This window comes from Camelina sativa, chromosome 15, assembly GCF_030686135.1.
Source record: "Camelina sativa cultivar CO46 ecotype springtype chromosome 15, ASM3068613v1".
Taxonomy (NCBI): Eukaryota; Viridiplantae; Streptophyta; class Magnoliopsida; order Brassicales; family Brassicaceae; genus Camelina; species Camelina sativa.
The window spans coordinates 30,773,024-30,779,485 of record NC_141894.1 but is presented as its reverse complement, the minus strand read 5'-3'; the positions used below and the strand labels follow the sequence as shown (position 1 = coordinate 30,779,485).

At 29.8% G+C, this 6,462-nt stretch overlaps 1 long non-coding RNA gene across 1 annotated transcript; it reads right to left on the bottom strand.

Annotated features, from left to right (window-relative positions):
• Nucleotides 1-5,320: 5,320 nt before the first annotated feature.
• Nucleotides 5,321-6,209, bottom strand: LOC104747876 (uncharacterized). Its single transcript, XR_761263.2, has 3 exons — nucleotides 6,080-6,209; nucleotides 5,915-5,975; nucleotides 5,321-5,724 (listed from the first exon to the last, which is right to left on the bottom strand). It is a non-coding gene; the product is annotated as an uncharacterized LOC104747876 (long non-coding RNA).
• Nucleotides 6,210-6,462: the final 253 nt, after the last annotated feature.

Below are 6,462 nucleotides of genomic sequence, written 5' to 3'. Positions count from 1 at the left end.
TAGTAATTCTAATGATCATATACTCTTTTAGTCCCTTAATTATTTTTGTATTTAACATTTTGTCTGCTAGTTTTCTCAGGGTGCAACTAACTCCTCTTGTCTTTGATGACCAACCTTGCGACGCAATCAGAAGTCTCCTGAAACAGCTCTGTTCGGTTTCAACATGTCTTGTTCACTGGTTGCTAAGCGGGCCTCTCTCCATGGGCATCCTCTGGATCCTACTCTCTTTGGTTGGTCTTGTCACTTTCATGGCTCCCAGCCTCCCAGTCTAGGTGTTCGGATATCAGATCGGATTTGGTTCAAATATTTTAGATTTTGGATTTTTTTTGATATTAGCTCTAGCATCTATTCATATATTTATAAAATTCGGATTGATTTAGGTTTGGATAATTTAGATTTTGGATCGGTTCGTATATATTGTCGATAACCAAAATTAAACCAAAATTATTGGATAAGGTATTATTCGAATACTTTTTAATCCGATTGTATCCAAAAAATCATACTAACCGAGTATTTAAATATAAAATAAAGAAAATGACAAGTTCAAAGTTCAAAATAACATAAAACCATACTAATACATAAAAGTGCGACGTACTAACATCTAAAGTAAGACATAAAACTATCAATACAAAAAAAGTCAAAACCAAAGTAAACAATAACATATATATATATATATATATAGGAGTATCTACGGTTCATAAATATTGTATATAGTTAGGTATGTATATTTATATATTCAGTTCATGTATATTGTATATAGTTAAGTGTATATATATCCTTATCAAGTTGTTTATTATATTTTCGGTTATATTCGGATATCTATTGGATATCGGTTCGGATCATATATCTTCTGATATCTAAAAGTAATGAAAAAACCGATCGGTTATTGTATGGGTATTTTTGGATCAGCTTCGGTTTGGATTTTCGGATGATTTTATGCCCAGGCCTAGCTCCAACCATTAGAAAAGTAATTATGCTTTGGGTAATCATTTTAGGTATAGTAATTTAATCATGATATATACTGTTCTTTGTATAAGCCATGGTACAAATGGTAATGTGTACATAGAAAATTCATGAGTTTCTAGGGTTCGAATCTAGCTCCCCTTAACAATATGTTGTTCAAAATATTGCATATTTCAAATTGTGCAGTTTTTTTGCAAGTTGATTTGTTCAATTATTTTGTACATGGAAGATAAATTTACAAACAAACACTACAAGAAATATTGACATCAGTAGCACACAAAAAATGCTACTATAGGGATTTGGTAGCGCTTTCATAAATGCTAGGACATGAGGAGCTACAATAGCCCCCTGACATATCATAGCGTTTTTAGTATGCTATAAAAAAGTTGATTTATAATAGCGCTACTAGTCCGCTATCCTATAATTTATTCTAACTCTTTTTCCGTGCTATTGTATTTGTTTATATGAAAGACTTTTTATACTATTTTATATATTACTAGAATTTGAACCCGCGCACGCGCGGGATTTTAATTTAAAATATTTTTTATCAATATAAATTTTTGAGCTCAAATATATTTATTGAAATTTTTGAGTATAAATCTATATAAACACTAAACTTATTTACTAAGTAACATACAACATATATATTATTGAAGATAATGTTTATTTGTTATATTTATTTGCGAGGGATTTTAGTTTAATTTTTTTAGGAATAAAAATCATTGAATATAAATATAATTAGTCATTTAAAGTTTAAAAGATAAATCCAAATAAAAGTCATACTTATTTTACTAATATATATAATATATATATATATATATATATTGTCTAGTGTCGCAGTAATGTTTTTCTGGTAAATCAATAATATATAACGTAGTAACAAAAAATGATTTAAAGAATCTCCCTCGAAGAGTACATTTCATATTTATATCCAATGAAAACATCATTTTAAAATTTCTAACACCGAAGGTCGATCATTGACCTAATTATAGAAATCATTTAAATATATCGATATCCCACATTAAATGCAAATATACAAAGTTTGATGAACACTTTTACTGTTATGTCACTACAACGGAGTTATCCAAGTGCATCGCCTGTCATAATAGAATTTCCGACCAAGTCAAGAATGCGTAAATGGTGAAATGATTAAACCCGACATCCGTTCACTAATCCAAGTTACATATATGTCTAAAACCCTTCATATGTTATTTTCATATGTTAATTTTGTGATGCAACCTCAGCTTCGTCTTTTATAAAAAACATGGTGTACTTTAGTAATATGCTATTTCTGGCAATGTTTTTGGTTAAAAGCATTTGATCATAAATTGATAAAATCTCAAGCATGTTTTATATATATTTTTATTTATCATGTTATAGAATTTTAGCTCCGGTTGATAATATGCATTTTGAGGTATACTATACATGTCACTTTTTAATAACGACTTACATATCATTTTCTCTATATATTGTGACCATTGATTTTGTGTTTTTTTAGATGGATTAATTTTTCAAGATTCTTTTTCATAGTTTTTCCCAAAAAAAAATTGTGACTCTTACAATATCTTTGTTTTAGATCAAAACGTTTAAGTTGAGTTAAATAATTAATCTTTTATTTTTCTATAAGTGAAATTGTTTCTTAGAAACTAATATTTCACTTCAATTTTATTTTTATGTTTAGAATTTTATAAATACAATTACATAAATTGTTTTTTACTCCACATGTATTAAAATCTTACTTATATTCTAAAACTTAGTAACTCATTCTAAATTTTGGAATATGATCATTTTTGGTTAAAATTTGAATAATAATACTATTACTAAAATAAATCAATAGTATTATTTTTACTATTTTAAAATATTCATTTATTTAAAACATTTGGGTTTAATATGGGCTTTTAAATTGTTATGAATGAATGGATTAGAAGCTACATAGTGGATTAGTGTTTAGGATTAGGTCCAAATAAAAAGAATGAGTTGCTGATGTGGCAGCATGAGGAGTGAAGAAAGGTAACTTTATATATATAGATAATAACACATTTAAAATGCTGTTGGATATTGTCTCGTGACTTTATAGTTTTTGAATTTAACTCTATAGTAGCAGAAAACGTAAGCTATAGAAAAGTATTGTATAGCAACTATATTATGCTATTTTGTATTATTTAATGGCTATTGTTATGTGCTATATTATCGTTTATAGTAGCGTATGGAAAATGCCAATGAATATTTTTTTATATCTTTGTTTGCCTGCTATGATATAGGTTCTCATGACTTTTTTTTGTAACATGTTTTTATTTATAATGACACTTAGAAAATGCTGTATATAGCTTGCAATGGTGTATTAGTAGATCTATATTGAATACATATTAAATTACATCATATATAATATATTATTTGAATTATTGTATAAAATATAATCATATATATGAAAGTTGGCCAACTCTCTTCATCCTGTTGCCACATCAGCAATAGAGAGTGTCACATGTCCATGACTAAAATCAACAAATCATTTTGAATTCTTATCTTGAATTTTTCATGTTGTTTAACTGATCTTCTTCGTCTTCCCTCGCTTGATTTTTGTAGTAACTGCTACTTCAACCCTTTTTGCTTTCCCTTGCTTTAATTTTTGTAGTAACTGCTCCTTTATAATATCTGTCACATCCTACAATTTTTTTTTAGTGAACGAAGATGTGTGGAAGATAAATGTCAACTACAGAGAAAAGAGAACTTGAAGATCAAGCATATTGATAGAGTACTCTTTTGAAGAAATCACCAATGAAACTTGGCTTTAGAATATAGATTAGAATGTTGAAGATAATAAAGGGTTGAACTTCCTAAAGAAAGAAAATTGTCTTACACTAATGTTAAGACAATCTTAACATAAATTGTCTAATTGAAACGGATTAATATGTTTATTGTTCCAAATAGCTGATGGGGTACAACCCCTGTTTTAAAAATCGGTCTAGGCGGCCGTATAATCGCCGGTTACACGCTGGGCGGAGCCTCACCGCCGGGATTTTACCATAATCGGCCAACAAATCGGTAATTAAAAAAAAAAATTTTGGGGGTTTTAAAACTTCTATATGTGATTTCCTTTCATAGATCTGTAATATGAAGGTAGAAACTACTAGAATAACAAGCTAAAAACGATTAATAGTTGAAAAAAATATGGAGGCTGCTTTAAATTAGGTTTACAGTCGACACAGATCGACACACAGAAGGAGGAAGAAGACGAGGGCATTTCCGTCATTTTGCATTAATTAAAAAAACTGTAAAAAAAAAGAGCAAAACGAGAGAATGTAACTCGAACTGGTGATGCGTGGGCTTTAGATATACATGAAAACCACTGGACCAATCTAAACTCTCGTTAGTATATTACAAATTTAATCTATTATATGCATATATACATAAAACCCCTAAAACAAGTCCTCGATTAATCCCCGATTTAAATCCGATTTGCCGATTAATCGCTAGGCCCTCCCTCACCGCCCGACTAACGCCTAGCAATTTTTAAAACATGGGGTACAACTTGTGGCTGTTTAGGCTTCTCAAGAGTCTATATCCACACATGAACGAATTTATATTGGTTGTAACTGGTTATTTTTTGTAGCTTACCTATACTATGTTAATGCATTAGTAATGGTTTATATATTTTGCTCAAAATAGATTACAAGTTAGTTTCTTCATTATGGAAATTGCATGCCTTATATGGTAGAAGTCGTGAATATATAGAGAAAAATATTTAATTAGTTCTTCTAATTATAGTTTGTAAGTGATTATATTCATTCTCATTCGATAACAAACAAGAAAAAAATCAAAATTCTCTCTTAATCATACATTTTTGTGTTGCTTTCCTTCTCTCCAAACCTTTTTCTATGACTGTATCTGCTCAACTATAAACAAGATTGCAAGTTCATTCTCACTACGGTGAACTTTAAAGATTTTTTCTTTGAGTGGTGTTGTTTCTAAATTTTTATTTTATGTATCTAGGACTGGTATGTGTGTTGTTAAATGTAATCTTACTATTGAATAAGAAGAAACTGGTCATTTTGTATTTGATTCTTAAGAGGTAGAATAGATTATGAGACTTGAGAATTGGTCAAATTTACTACTGTTTTTTTTAACTGCTACAGTGCGAGAGAAAAAGAAGATTCAATCATCTGCGGTGGCTACTCCAAATTTTCAATCACATGATATTGTTCACTATGGTTTGTGCTTTAGTTTTTGACTACTCAATACAGGATCTCATATTGACAGTGAAAATATAATTGTTCATATCGCCAAAAGATAACCCGCGCAGTGCGCAGGTACTCATCTAGTTTGGTTAATTGATGAAAGACAATGAAATCAGAAAATATGAAAAGTTAACAATGTCTAAATATAAATAGCAAAAGTTAACAAAGTTTAAACACAAATATCAAAAGTTAACAAAGTTTAAACATAACAATGACAATGAACTCTAAGATTACAATCTTCAAGGAGCGTTGCCAGATCGAGAGGACCCTTCTACTTTTGGGCGTTTGTTTTGGATGTTTCGGATACATCTCTTGTACAGTGGATCAATGTCTTCTTCGTCTACCTCGATGCGTATTAAGTAGCCTAGGTGAGCGAGAGATCGTCTGTACTCTAGCCTTGTTATCTCCTTCACATCATCATCCGCATCACTTCCTTGATCTTGCTCACCTTGTTGTCTGAGTTTCGGTATAACGTTATTTGCTGGGAGGCCACATATGATTCCTTTAGCTTCCATTAAAATTGTTTCTGCATTGATAAAAATGATCCCATTAGTTTCGGTTTCTTTTTTGTATCAACAATCAAAAGAAACAATTAATTTCAATCAAAATTTACATACTTTTACAATCGCTTGAACAAAAGAGAATATCCAAAACGTGAAAACGATAGGAGAAGATCTATTACAATCAATTAAACAAAGGAGGAAAAAAAGAGAAACCTGGTACAATCGATTACAATCAATACAAAGAGGGAAACGAGAAGATTTCTAGATCCAAAACCTGAAAACGAGAAGAGAAGAAAAAGGAAATGAGAAGATCGTTAGATTTGGGACCGTAAGACCTTTTTTGATTCGGAAAAAATGAAGAAAACAAAAGCTCTAAACCTTTTAGATCTGGCAGAGAATCGTCGAAGATTGTAAACCAGAAGCTGCTTTTGAGTTTAATCGTTCATTATGAAGACAATAAAAAGTTATCGAGATGTACAAAAGTAAGAAAAGAAGGGTTAAGTAAGAGTTGATTGATGACCGTTAGATTGCATTTAATCGACGATAGATATGAAGAATTTGGTGATCCACACCTTAATGAATCAGCCAATGAAATAATTGTTTAAGTATTAACATGTTAATAGTATAATATTTTGTTATGTTTATTTGTATTAATTTTGAAATATGGTGAAAAAATAAATTAAATTAATTTGTTAAGTTCTACATTGTCTAATTCATGTTTTACTATACTTTAAAATTTATTTGGTAAGTTCTACATTGTC